This window comes from Protopterus annectens, chromosome 2.part1, assembly GCF_019279795.1.
Source record: "Protopterus annectens isolate FY-2018-M chromosome 2.part1, PAN1.0, whole genome shotgun sequence".
Classification (NCBI taxonomy): Eukaryota; Metazoa; Chordata; order Ceratodontiformes; family Protopteridae; genus Protopterus; species Protopterus annectens.
In genome coordinates this window covers 1,723,684,625-1,723,699,128 of record NC_056729.1, presented here as the reverse complement: position 1 = coordinate 1,723,699,128, position 14,504 = coordinate 1,723,684,625, and the positions used below count along the sequence as shown (strand labels likewise).

At 43.7% G+C, this 14,504-nt stretch overlaps 1 protein-coding gene across 1 annotated transcript in view; it reads right to left on the bottom strand.

Annotated features, from left to right (window-relative positions):
• Nucleotides 1–13,927, bottom strand: part of HP1BP3 (heterochromatin protein 1 binding protein 3) — a 290,037-nt gene extending 276,110 nt beyond the window's left edge. Inside the window, exon 1 of the mRNA XM_044063174.1 lies at nt 13,776–13,927. The gene's annotated coding sequence lies outside the window, so the exon portion shown is untranslated. The remainder of the gene's footprint in view (nt 1–13,775) is intronic.
• Nucleotides 13,928–14,504: the final 577 nt, after the last annotated feature.

Sequence of the window (14,504 nt, the reverse complement as noted above, 5' to 3'; positions counted from 1 at the left end):
CCCATTCAAGCTTCCTACATAAAAAAAAAACACTAGATAAACTAAAACCATGCTGTTGTCTGGCTGCTATACATACTAAAAATCACTATCAGAACTGTATGAACCCAGCCTATGGAAGGTTTCTCATACTACATAAAGGCGGCCCATCTAGAGATATTCCAAACTACCGTCCCATTGCCATCCTCTTACCCATTAAATCTTAGAGAAATTTATTCACTAGCTACTCGTGTATCACTTTACTAACAACCTACTGCCCAGCTCTCAGCAGTTTCAGACCTACACAGTACAAAACACCACCACCACCCTCATTCATCAAATACTGCCACCCAACATACCACCATCATCCAGTAGGCTCATGTATCTGCTCAGCACACCATTCAAGAACTTCAAAATAAAATACAAACATCTTCCCAGAACATTGAAAATAACCAAAGACCAAGCTCATATTCTTTTCTAACAAATCATCCAAACTCGGCACAACACCCCTCTCCATACACTCCTCCAATGGGACAATAAATCATACCCACTAAACAGACCAAGCTGCTCGGAGTTACCACAGAAGATTCTCTAAAATTTGATAAACACATATGCCTTACAATCAAAAAAGTCCACTTCAAACGTGGTGCTCTGTACAGGGTTAAGCCTTACCTTACACAACAAGCTAGACTTACCACAGCCAGATCTCACTTATCCACCATCCTCTACTGCTCTCAGATTTTTACCGACCAACCCAAAGCTGACCTAAAACTAGAATCCTGCTTTAACAAAATCGCCAGGTTTTGCCACCCCATAAAAACGCACCACAGCTCAGTTCTCAGACAACTTAACTGGTTGGAACTTCCCCAACCAGCTACTGCTAAAATAACTTTCCAATTGCAAATAAAAATCTTCAACACATCTTGTTGAACGCAAACCTGTCCACATTTAAAACTACCCTGAAATATTATCTAAATGCTAAATGGTTTTGCCCCTGTATTGCTCCTCACTTATTTGTATCTATTTTACTACTTCTCTTGCATGACATACCTTCTGCATTACATGCATATTAGCTCTCTTTTGGATACTGTACATCATCTTTAAAATTTGTACCCAACTTATTTTTAAATACTACGTAAAGGTTTGCTTTACTTTCTAATTCTTCTGTGACCCTGTAACATACCATTTTGATATTTTTGTGAACTACTTACCTGTACTTAAATTGTTTTACTGCTCTGGAGCTTTTCTCCTGCGTCTCTGCTGAAAACAGATTTCTGACCCAGTCAGACACTACCCAGTTAAATGTAAACAAATAAATTGTGCTTGCGACATGGAAAAATAATCACCCATTTACTTAAATCTCTCAAAAGCCTTTGACACAGTCTCGCATGCTTTACTCTTCTCAACTTTCCTCTATGGCTTGGTTTACAAGCTCTCTCCCTCCAATAGACAAGCGGTTAAATGGAAAAATCCCACTTCATCCACTCAATCCCGCCTGCATCATCCAAGGCTATATTCTCAGAGCCTTACCTCCCCATATTTTCATTAATAACCATTACAAATCCATAGATAATGCTACAGTGATGCAGTATGCTGATGATTCCACAATGTATACAGCAACCTCTCCCTACAAACTCCTTCAAAAAACACACCCTTCGCCAATACCGAAACTTGGATGCTAAACAACTGTCTCACTCTCAATGCTAACCAAACAAAAATCATGATATTATCTCCTTCAAAAAAACTTCACCATAGACTAAAGCTTCTTTAAAATAAAAGGCCACAACACTCTAATCAATATCGTATCTCACAAGCCACTCAAGAGTCAACATTGAACATTTGAAATTAGATATCCAGACCAAAAACTAGGTTTGCTTTACAGTCACCATCTAACTGCTTCTACCAGGACATACTCTAGACTCCCATCTGTTCCCCTCATGTTTAGTGCCCCTCTACTTACTCACCTCCAACTTAGCCTAAGACTGCTATAATATAGTCTGTAAATTTGCTACAGGGTCCAAACACTCCACCCCATCACTGCCATTCCCTCTACTCCCTAAACGGAGCTTCTGAATTACCTCAAATTCATACAACTCACCACTGCTCAAACACTCACATTCCAACCCTCCAATCTGCCCCTCTCAATTTCTTACCTACCCAGTCGCACTCTTAGATCTGAAAACCAAAACCTCCTCAAAATCTATAAACACATTTGCCCCCGTGGCCAATTAATTCCATCACACTCCTTAGCTAAACTATGGAATTGCCTCACCCCTCCCTCCACTAAACTCACCACCATTCCAATTTCAAATCTTTCTTCCATTCTTACCTTACCTCAAACTGAGACTGTTCCTGCTCCCTTCCCACGTAAATTACAGCTTCTTTCAAATCTCCCTTCAATCTCATCACCTCTGATAACCAACATTGTTAGAACGTTATTGTCTAACATTTGTCTCTTTTTAAGTTTGTACTCCTTGAATTTGTACTTTTATTTATACTGTATATTCGGTTTACTACCTTTTCAGCTCTTCTTCCTGGGCCTCCACTGGAAATGGACTCTGCTTGGCCCAGTGGAGTTACCTGGTGAAACATAAGAAATCTATTCCCCACCCCGAATAGAAGATATTCGTCAAACTCTTCATGATTTTAAAGTTCAACCAAAATATCCTTGTCATCTGAATCGTTCAAATTCTGCTGCAGCAAAAAGAGTGCATGCCAGTAGAGTGTAAATACCAGTTAGAAAACGTGGGTTTCCTATAAATGAACTTAAAAGCAAGTAAAGTGGAAAACCCACTTAACATCTGACCTTACAAAATTAGTACATCAGCCAGAAACCTCAAATATTATTTGAATGCATTTAACACACACAAAAAAATATATATATAAAAAAGTACTCAAAAAAACAGAATACAATGTAACACTGGGGAGTATGCTTCACCATCACTACCCCTCTCACCCAATTACAGTATGCCTCAAAAAAAAAAAAAAAAAAAAAAAAAAAAAAAAAACTGTCAAGACCCTTTCCATAAAGTCTGTAATATTGACCTCAGTTTGACTTAATTTGGATCCACTTAACACATCAAGGAACCATTAAACCAATTTAATAGGGACAAACTTCAGCCTCTCATTATTGAGAGAGGCACTATGCTGTTATAAGTGACTGACATCATTACAATCAAATATACTAGATTTGGACCAAACCCCACTCCCAGCTTCACACATCAAAAATACTTAAGACTACTATTAGACCAAACTATCATTCCCTCCACATGTTGAACCGCAGGCGCTTTGAGTTGCAGAGGTAATCTAACTTGCGTCTTAAGTATCACAGCCACTGCCATATCAACATCACAATAAACTGGCTCCTTCTCAAAGCTACAGCAACCTTCTTCCTAAATGCACTAACCTACGTCACTGTCCCACTTTAAAAAGTCCTCTTCATTTTAGAAATTCATCTTACTCCCACAGACTTACAAGGCCACATACATCCTAGCAGCTGCTGAAAAAAAAAAAAAATCTTTCATAAAGTTAACCCCTGCCAATCGGAATATCATCCCTGCCAAATGGAATTCCAAACCACAAAAGTCAGCTCAACCACCCTAGTTGTTACGGAAGTTTTTGCATGTAGTTTCACATTTTTTTGTGCACCTTTAAGATAGGGTAGTCTCAAAATAGGGTCCTTGGATCAGTGTACTTGCCAGTCAACAAGTAATACACAATACAATCTATGGAGTTTGTAGTTTCCAAAAGTCCCAACATGCAGTATTTTGTGCAAGAAGAGACAGTGTTTCACCGCTGTAACAGTGGATAATTAAATGCTATGTAGTTATGCCCACACATGCTATTGTCCAGAACATAACCTATGACCCCCCCCCCCAAAATAAATAAAAAATGATTAACACCCTATGTGACAAACTGTGGAATCCTGTAAACTTAAGTTTCAGAAAAGGTTGCACAGAACTATGACATAATATTTTCCAGTAAGACAAGATGTACTTTAACTAGTACACGAACATTAATGCTCTTATAAGCTACTATAATAAAACTTGTATACAGTTTGCTTTCATGAATTTTTTTCCCTCCAAGCTTCCAATAATAAAGGGCTGCAGCCCAGTTGGAGATCTTGGTTAACTAAATAAATCTGTACTAAAGTCAGTATGCATGGAGGGAGTATGCGTTGCATTACATAAACTTACTTTCTTATGAAATCACTGGCACCCAGGCCGCTTCCAAGTCTAGCCAGTATACAACCCCTCCCTCCATTTAAAGGCTGCACACCAAGCCTGTGATGACTCCAGTTCAACTGTCACACCTGTACAGAGTCAGAGTTATGTTTTGCCTGGGCCGTGGCTGAAATGGGTCTTTGGGATACTTCACCTATCCAGCTAAATGAATAAGAGCAGTTAATACAAAGCTACGTTTTCACAACCTGAAAAGGACATGCCAGTCCATCCTGAAGCACCAGATGCACAGTTAGGTTCTTAAAAGACGTAATTAAGTAGGTTAATGTTTAAAATCCAGAGTGATGCAAAAATTGAAACATTTGCTAGAAATACTCTAGCAATGGGGGGGGGGGGCATACTAGCACTTTGTGGTGTGACCCCACAGATAAAATGCACACAGCAAACTATTCCAATTTGAAGGATTTGTAACCAATATCCCACTCAAACCTTCTGCACACCCAGCTCCTTCTCGCTGCTCCATGCACTCAAACGGTGCATGTGCACAGCTGAGCCCAATTACAACTATACCAGTCTTGCTATGGAGGTCAGATTAATAAACATGCTTCTGAATCTGAAGTGAAGTATGTCTCAGTCTTACTCCTAATAAAAAAGTGAAATATATGGAAAAACACATACTAACAATTAAGCATCGGGAAACTCGGAACTTGCCAAAGTTATTATCCGCAGCACTGCAAATACCGCAACCAAAGTAGGAGTCATACGTCGCTGCAACCAAAACCAGCAAACTTACCACACATTAAATTCCACCATAAACAGGCGGTCTGATGTCCCACCCCTCTAGAATCTACTCAAACCCTATCGCACCACCAGACCACCAAGATCCAGCAACAAAAATCACTTTCAGATCACGAAAACCATTAACTTTTCAGGTGAAGCACTATCCTCTTGCACCATAGCCAAATTATGGAACTCCCCCACCCACAATTACCTCCGTACCATCATGCACTTACCTACTTCAAAACTCTACCAAAAGTGCACCTAAACACATGCTGGCTATGCCCTTGCAACCCCCACTCTAATATCACCCACCCCATCCAACCACTACCTTTCATTCCACTCCACTACCTTTATTATAGCAAGCTCTGATGCTCATAAGCCTACTACTTATACAGCAGGAACTTATTGTAACATTTGTTAATGTCTGTTATGTACTTCACAGATAAAGATTCTAGTTGTCTACTGATTTACTATGTTCTTCATCTGTAACTGTTTGTAATTAATTGCTATATAAATCCAATGTAACTACTGTCTGTATTTTTAACTGTGGAGCTTTTCTCCCCAGGCCTCCGCTGAAAATGGACGTACGTCCAGTCGGACACTCAGTCAACAAATGTAAATAAGACAGTCATTTAGGTACCTCAACACCGAAGGTGTAGGAGAGAATAGTCTCCCAAATATACGAACAGTCAACATAGATAAGAGATTTCTACCTTATAAATGCACACTTAAAAAAAAAAAACAAAAACACACACCACACACAAACAATGTAGGCGAGGGTAGACGCTGAAATTGTGCCTTGTAAGACGGCCCTAAAGGAAGATGGAGGAATAAATGCAGCAGTAGACAAAGAGCCTCTTAAAAAAATAAAACTTTTACCCCACTGAAAACACAGTTATCTTAGTTACTCTCACTGTGGCATATTGATAGTTTTTTTACCTGTATTTATTTTAAGTGGGAATCGTGCACCTTGGGTACAAACATAAGTTGTTATGTACCTACCATAACGTTCCATGTTAGTTGTCTTCATCTCGCCTTCTTTCTTGCGGATGGGTTCGGAGCAGATCCTCTGCTCCGACTTGGCCTTATACTAAAGCTCGAGAGCTACTTACCGGCTCAAGGCCACCCCTTATCCCACAATGCAAGGCATCAGATATCCAGATCTTGTTTGGAAAAGCTAACACCAAGGAGGAAAAAAAAAGTCCCACTAGCACTCACCAAGATCAACCTACAGTGCTACAAACAGAGAAGGACGCAAGCTAAAAACAAGGTCAACCGTAGGAAGACCTAAAGAAGGATTCTTCTCGGTCCTAACCAGGCAAGGGGGATGGAGGGTGGGATGCAAGAAAGAAGGCGAGATAAAGACAACTAACATGGAACGTTATGGTAGGTACATAATTTCTTTATGTTAAGTCTATCCCGCCTTTTCTTGCTGGATGGGACAGTGTCCCTAGCACCATAGTCCTGGGTGGCTCATCGAAACAGACTTGAGCACAGTGGAACCAAAATCAGCACGACTCCTGGAGGCCATATCCAACTTGTAATGCGAAATGAAAGTATGAGGAGTGGCCCACGTTGCTGCAGCACAAATAGATTCCATTGGAAGTCTAGCCTGAAAAGCTACTGACGTAGCCAATGCCCTGGTGGAATGAGCTTTTGGTTTTGAAGGAAGTTCTTTACGTCTCAGTTGGTAAATCAAGGTAATAATAGAGGCCAGCCACCTAGACAAGGTAACCTTAGAAACTGGCAGGCCCCGCTTCCCTTCAGCATAGGATAGGAAGAGTTTATCTGATTTTCTTGACCGTTTAGTCCTATCCAAATAAAAACATAGCTGCCAGTGAACGTCCAAACAGTGCAACTTTTGTTCAGCTCTGTTTGAATAATTAGGAAAAATTACAGGGAGATCAATGACCTGATTGAGATTTTTCTCAGAGGGTATTTTGGGGGGAAAGGACGGAGTAGTCCTGAGTGAAACTCTATCTTTGTGAAAAATAAGATATGGAGGGCGAACACAAAGGGCTTGAAGTTCCGATACTCTTCTGGCCGAGGTGATGGCTACCAAGAAGAGAGTCTTCCAGGAGAGTAATTTTAAGGAACAAGAAGCTGCAGGTTCGAAAGGAGGGAGAATCAATGAAGTTAATATCAAGTTCAAATCCCACGGGGGGGGGATCTTTAACCGGGGATCTAAGTAACAGTCTCCTTAAGAAAAGCTTTACAAAGTTTGTGGGACATGACACTGGACTCTGATAGGCTATCGTGAAAATTTGCAATAGCAGCCAATTGTACCCCAAGGGTGGCAGCTGAGCAGCCTGCTCGAAAAAGTTCCGCCAAAAAATCTAAAATATTATGGATAGGGGGTGTAAATGGGTTAATTTTTTTAGCCGCTGTCCAAAAGGAAAAACATTTACACTTACTAACAAGTCTTTCTAGTAGCAGATTTGTGCGAAGAAAATATGATTTCACGCACTGGCTGAGAAATATGTGGAAGCCTGGCTAAGGCTGGAAGTGGAGCAACCAAGCTGTGAGGTTGAGAGACTGAAGGGATTAAGGGATTGGCGCAGCCCGCCCAACTGATGGACCAAGAGGTCTGGCACTGGGTCCAGATTCCAGGGCTGCTCCAGCAGGAGGTGATGCAGGAATGGGAACCACATTTATCAAGGCCAGTAAGGAGCAATGAGGATCATCCTGGATCCCAAAGCAATTGCTTTCTGAATCAGTTTTGGAATTAAGGAAAAAGGAGGGAATGCATAGAGAATACCCCAGGGCCAATTGTGAACTACAGCGTCTCTGGGGGGATGGCCTGGGAGAGGGAAGAGTGTGAAGAAGTCGCTGCACTTGCTGTTGACAGGGGTTGCAAAAAGGTCGCAGCAAGGTTGACCCCCCCATCTGCGGAAAATTTTGTCCGCTACCAACTGATTGAGAGACCACTCGTGAGGCATGAGAATGGCTCTGCTTAACCTGTCCACTATAACGTTGGACTTCCCGGGGATGTGCGTTGCTATCAGAAACCGTTGAGAGGAGATCGCCCACTGCCACAGTCTGAGTGGTTCTCGACATAAGGGATAGGACCAGATTCCTTCCTGCTTGTTGATGTACCAAACTACAGACATATTGTCAGTCTGAACTGCAACAGTCCCGGTAGGTAGAGAGTCCTGAAGAGCTTGCAACGCAAAAAGTACCGCTCTCATCTACAAGACGTTTGTGCAGATGGCACTCTAGGGGTTGCCAAATGCCCTGGACAGTCCTGCCCTGAAAGTGCCCCCCCACCGAAACAAGGAGTCATCCGTTGTCACCGTGGCAACTGAAAGAGGAAGTACAAATAGTCTGCCCTGAAAAACTTGAGGGGAGACCATCAACCAAGAAAGCTGGTTTTTGCATGAATGAGTGATTATGTTGTGAGACATCGGAAGTTGTTGAAAAAACCATTGGGTAAAAAGCATCCATAGAAGAAACCTCATGTGAAAACAAGCCACGGGAAGTAATGTGATTGTTGCTGCCATGAGACCCAAGGTTTTCAATACAAATCTGGCCTGGATTGTCTTGCATTGTAGTAACGTTTGAACATGTCGGCGAATGACTAATACTCTTTCTAATGGAAGAGTTGCCGACAGTTCCTTTTGTTGAATACGGCACCTATAAAGGTTATAGATCGACAAGGCGACAACGCAGACTTTTCAAAGTTTATGGAGATACCTAGCTCTGAGCAAATTTGGATGGTATAATCCCTGGCTCGGATTAGCTGATGCCTGGTGGAAGCAGTTAGGAGCCAGTCGTCTAGATATGGAAACACCTGGAATCCTCGCAGTCTCAGGTGAGCTGTAACCACTGCCATGCATTTAACACCCTGGGGGCTGTGGTGAGACCAAAGGGCAGGGCTCTGAATTGATAGTGACTGGCTCCCAGACAGAAGCAGAGAAACCTCCTGGAGCATCTGTTCATTCTGATATGGTAGTACGTATCCTGAAGGTCTATGGAGGACATCCAATTGTCCTGACCCAAAAAGGGTAGAACGGACTGAAGCGTGACCATCCGGAACTTCGTTCTTTGAACAGATTTGTTTAACCTGCTGAGATCCAAAATAGGTCTCCAGTCCCCTATCTTCTTTGGTACCAAAAAGAACTTTGAGTAAATCCCGGATCCTTGCTGGTCTGCTGGGACTGGCTGGATGGCTCTTTCTTGGAGACTTCTAGTACTGCTTGTTCCACAAGACCGGGTGGAACATCTGGAAGGGATCTGACAAAGGGGATTTTGTAACCCTCGGATATGATAGCCTGTACTCATTTGCCTTGTGTGAAGAGTCGCCAGGCTTCTGGGTACAGTGATAATCTTCCCCAGACTGCCTCCGAAAGTGGACAGTCAGGCAGCCCCTCAGGGGTGCTGAAAGGGTTTGTCAGAAAAAGTTTCCCCTACTACTCCTTGGGGTTTGCAAAACCACATTTTCCCACCCTTCTGACCTTTAGGGTATGGTCCACGAGTAGAAAAACAGACTCCCACAGCAGAGAGAGTCTTGCCTTCCTGCTCACACCTGGTAAGGGTATCCTTCACCCGTGGTCCGAACAAAGCCGAACCATCGAAGGGGGTATAGGTGAAGGACGCCTTAAAGGGGTCAGCAAAATTGCATAACTGCATCCAGGCATGTCTTCTCAAAGCCACGCCTATGCCTGTGGCCCTACTCATTCCATCGGCTGCATAAGAAATGAGCCACATGGAGGAGTTGACTACAGAATTAAGGGTCGCCAGCTGGGAGTTTATCTTTTCATGCGACCCCGCAGCAGATGGATCCTGAAGGGTATCACCCAGTTCCTTAAGGAACTCTCTCTGAAGGCGGGTGAAATGGCACAGATAGTTCAGCAACCGCATAGAAAAAGTCACTGGAAAGAACATCCGCTTGCCGTACCTATCCATAGTCCTAGATTCTTTATTAGGTGGACGGACAAGCACTGAATGGTCAGCCAACTCCTTAGTGGCTGCTGCAACCACCATGGCATCAACAGGGACACCCTTAGTGAGAAACTGTTTGTCGGACAGGGTTGTGATGAATTGTGGGCCTGTGGAGAGTTGGTTCTACTGTGTCAGGGGCAGTCCACACCATCCGAGCCACTACTTCCATGAGTGGGTCGAAAAGCGGAGACACCCAGGAGGTGGAAGGACGAGAACCAAATGCATCCAGATACACAGACTTATCCTCGGAAGGGTTGAGGGCAGTCTAGTTCCCCCTCTGCTTAAGGATCTCAAGGATACCTGTAAAGGAGACATCCTCAGAGGGGAACCTTGGGGACACTTCCCAATCCTCCAAGTCGGTGTCAGAGGAGGAGTCAACATGCTTCCTCTAACATTTTCGCTTCCGAGGGGGCTCCTCCGAATGATCAGGGGAGGCCTCGGAAGAGGAAGATGCACCCAATGGGGCTACCTGGAGTGCTTGTTCTCCACGCTGGGGGTCAGGAGAGTGGACAGAGACCAACACAGGCACCATGGGGGGAGGAGCCGAAAGGGTCAATCGCGGAGCCAACCGAGGAGTCAGCACGCTCCTCATGACCTCAAAGGCACCCCTAACATGCAGAGAAGAGGGCCCCTGCTCCTAAGAGACATGAACCCCTCCTGGTACAGAGAGGGACAGCTCCAAGGCCGATGTCAGGGACGAGCTCACCTGCGCCAAGGCCCAGAGAGAGAACGGGGTCAGACAAGGGTTCGATGCCACTTACCCCCCTTGGAGCAGACGAGGGAGTAACGGCACCTGGATCCATCCAAGGACGGAACCAATGAAGCGGAGCCGAAGGGTGGGCTATTGGCTCAGACGTTACGATTCGAGCCCCAATAAGCTCCAGCTCCGAACACAGTAGTAGAGTCGGAGGAGGAATAGTTGAAGAAACAGGGATACCCACAGTCTGCCGAGAAGGCCTAGTCAACATATTGGCCAGTACCTGCGACTGAAGGAGCCTACTGACGACCCTCTAAGTCATGGTCAGATAACCTGGAGGACCGAGAGGAATGGGACCTATGACTCCGCACCGATTGTAGTAATGGGGACCTAGGAGCCAAGCAAACGGACTCTAAAGAGGGGGATCTCCAACGCTTCCGGCTCAGAGAAGGCTCCGATGGCAAAGTCGAGGCCGACTGAGGTCTCAAAGTGTCAGTTCGGGCTGGAACAGACAAGGAAGTAGAAGCTCAGCTCGGCGTCCGCTCCAAACAGGGAGCCGACGGTTTTAAGGATTTCCCCGACGAAGGCTTAGCCAGGGATCCTTCAGGCTTTAACAAGCCTCTCAATACAAGTTTATTCCTACATTCCTGCAGGACTCTCGGACTGAAAGCATGACAGACCAAACAAGAGTTCTGCAGATGTAGGGGGTCCAAACAAACAAGTGTGACAGTCTGTCAGAGACATCTTCTGACAGCACGAGTCACACTTCTTGAAACCTTGGTATCTTTGGACATAGTAGAAGAGATACCAAGGAAAGTAGAAGAGATACCAAGGAAAGTTAAACTAGTGCTTAAACACTAAACACGGACATACACGCACTAGAACAGACAATACAACCTCTACAACTATAACAGTTATAATTAACCAAAAAACTATAAAACGATAAATATATAACCACACTATAAAGAGATAGGCCTAACCACTACCCCAAAGGGGGATGGGGAGGAAGGGAATAAAACTGGAATGAACAGAAAAAGAGGGATTATAAGTGGGTCTAAAGGGATTACAATTTAACTACTCCAATAGAAAAGAAAATCTAAAATAGCAGCAACAAACCTGACTATGAAAAGTTAAAGAATTTTACGACCTGGAGCCAGTAAAAAAACACAACCTCGTAGCTGAACCGGCAAACGAGATCTAGAAATCAGACGCCTTGCATTGTTGGATAAGGGGTGGCCTCGAGCCGGTAAATAGCTCTCGAGCTTTAGTACAAGGCAGAATCTGAGCAGATTATCAGCTCAGAACCCATCCAACAAGAATGAAGCCGAGATAGACAACTCACTGTACCAAATGCATTATTGAACTGTTCTAAAAAAGAACTTAGATATCCCGCGGCTTATAAACAAATGGATTGTATCTACATCTAGGGATACCACTGTAACCCTTTACTCAGCCCTCATTCCGCCAATCACTAAATAATAATGCCCCTTATGCATTTATCTGACCAGACACATGCAACAAGTCAACACCCACACATGAACCTTATTAAAAGGATACACATGTTCTACATGTGCAGCCACAAAGCCCGGTCACTGTACTCTGTATCCTGCAGACTGCTAAGAGGTGACCTGCATCCAAGGTATCATCTGACCCACTACTGATGGATTTACTGCATAACAGCAAGTCAAACGGGATCAAAAATGTTCTACTCTACGAAACAACTTCTGCAATATTAACAGAAGAGTTTGGAGACAGGTTTACCTCACAAAGGATCTCTCTCAGATGGGGAACGTACACCCCACAAACAAAAAATCCATCCCTGTTCATATTCAAACAATTTAAACCTCTGGATAGGAAACAGAAATTACCCCAGGGCTGTCCCCTATACTATTATGGGCAGATGTAGACCCTAAATATATCCCACCCATGGGTCTATCTATGGATAACAAGCCAGTTATTCAGAGCACTAACTAATTATCAAGCATGGAGGGTGAAATGCAATCTTTAACCAAATTGCATAGATTTTGAACACAAAAAATGATCAAGACACTTGCCTTAAAGACAAAAGGTGCAGGGTTCGATTCGCACATAGGTTAATTGGCTATGTTTAAAATGGCCCACAATGGCAGTTACCAGCTCCTAATCTATCAGCCAATCAACTAACACAGTTAACTTCAAAATCCGCCTGTAAAACACCCTGTTGGTAACAGGCAAAGCAAACAAGGGAGAAATTACAAAACGACAGAACCACTGAAGAAAGCGCATAGTAAAATAGTCACAAGTTAGAGCTCCCAACAAAGCACAGCAAACATTTAAAAAGAAATGCGTTACAGAACTGCCAGTCTACTAAAACAAGCAAAAGTGTTCACAAGTAAAACTCTCCCATGAAACAGTGCAGCAACACAGTTTCGCTAAAAAGTACATTTACAAAGGGAGTAAATATTTGTGCGTTTTGCAGAATTTCCCCACTTTCAACATTACTCAAGTAGATAATAGTCCATACCCTTTATTTAAACACATGCTGCAAGGTTAATTTAACTGCAATGCCTCAGCTTTACCATAAAGCTAGTGAAATGCAGCCTGCAACAATACTAAACACATATGCCGTTGTGTTTATATCTGAATAAATAACAGCCTCCCCCCAAATAAGCAAATGAAACACGAGGGTCCCTCATCGGAGCGTTGAAATTATCCGACCAATGAAACCCTGGCGAACACATTCAAATCAGAGAGCAAAACAACGGTCAACGGACTCCCAAGGTAGTGATAGCAAATTGCCAATAAGTTGTACAAAATGGAGCATGCTCACTTAGGTAGTGCTTAGAGCAGGAAGGGGGGAGGGAGATGCTCGACAAAAGCAAACAACCCCATTCAAACACAAGCCAGGCAAAGCACTGCGAAATGCACAGCAGCCTGCAGAAGAACAAATGCATCTACCTCTCAACAAAAGGAGGGAGGCAAGCGCCACATCCAGCAGCCTGCTTCAGCAAAGCGTCCGAAGCCAAGCTGGCCATTATAGGACCGGAGCTGAGGCTGTTGCACTGCTGCAACTGTAATGGCGCTCGCTCCAAAGTGCAACGGTCCACAGCCTCCTCAATGCAACAGCAAACGGGGACCCACCAGTACCGAGAAAAGGTGCAGCAGATTAAACCCGCACTATTTAAGAAGCGCATAAAACCAACAGAAAAACTAATTCTTACCTGGGTCCTCTCTTACAGTTCTTAACTAGCTCAACACGTCCGCCTCCTTTGCTTTGCTTTAAACCCCGCCTACTGCTTGCACGCGGTAAAACGTCACAGCAAACCACCCACCCACTTTTTTTTAAAACGAGCCGCGTCGCGTGGCGACTCTTAGAATCCTTTCCAAACTGCGTTCTTACTGGTGCCTGCTGGGTATATTTTGTTTGGGGGGGGATAAGGGGAGTGCAGCAATCCTACACGTCTGATATAGTGCATTTGTTTTGCTAACGGCCATTGACTAAAAGGATGATCAAATGCGCAATTTTCAAATTCAGGTCTGACTGGGGTGCGCAAGAGTTGCAATAAATACGCGGTAAAAAGAAAAAAATACAAAACGCATGCAGCTGCATGATTTCATTGAAGGAAAAAAATTACACAGATAGGCAAATATCCGTTATTTTAAACACAATTATATTTGGGGATAGACTTTTGGCTAGGCTTGTAAGGGTCCCATGGCCATGTAACCTCCTCCTATGATTATATGATCTCAGAAATGAGCAAAGTTGGTGTAAGTTGAACACACACTAACAGTTGATGTTTGAATGATCGCTGCTGCAGTAGCTTTATTGGGCTATACACTGCCAAGGATATAACAGCTGGACAGCTTCCAAAGTTTAAGGGCACCTCCCACGCATAGCTGGCCTTAGGCATAGGCCAACTAGACGGCCGCCTAGGGCGCCACTGTAGCAG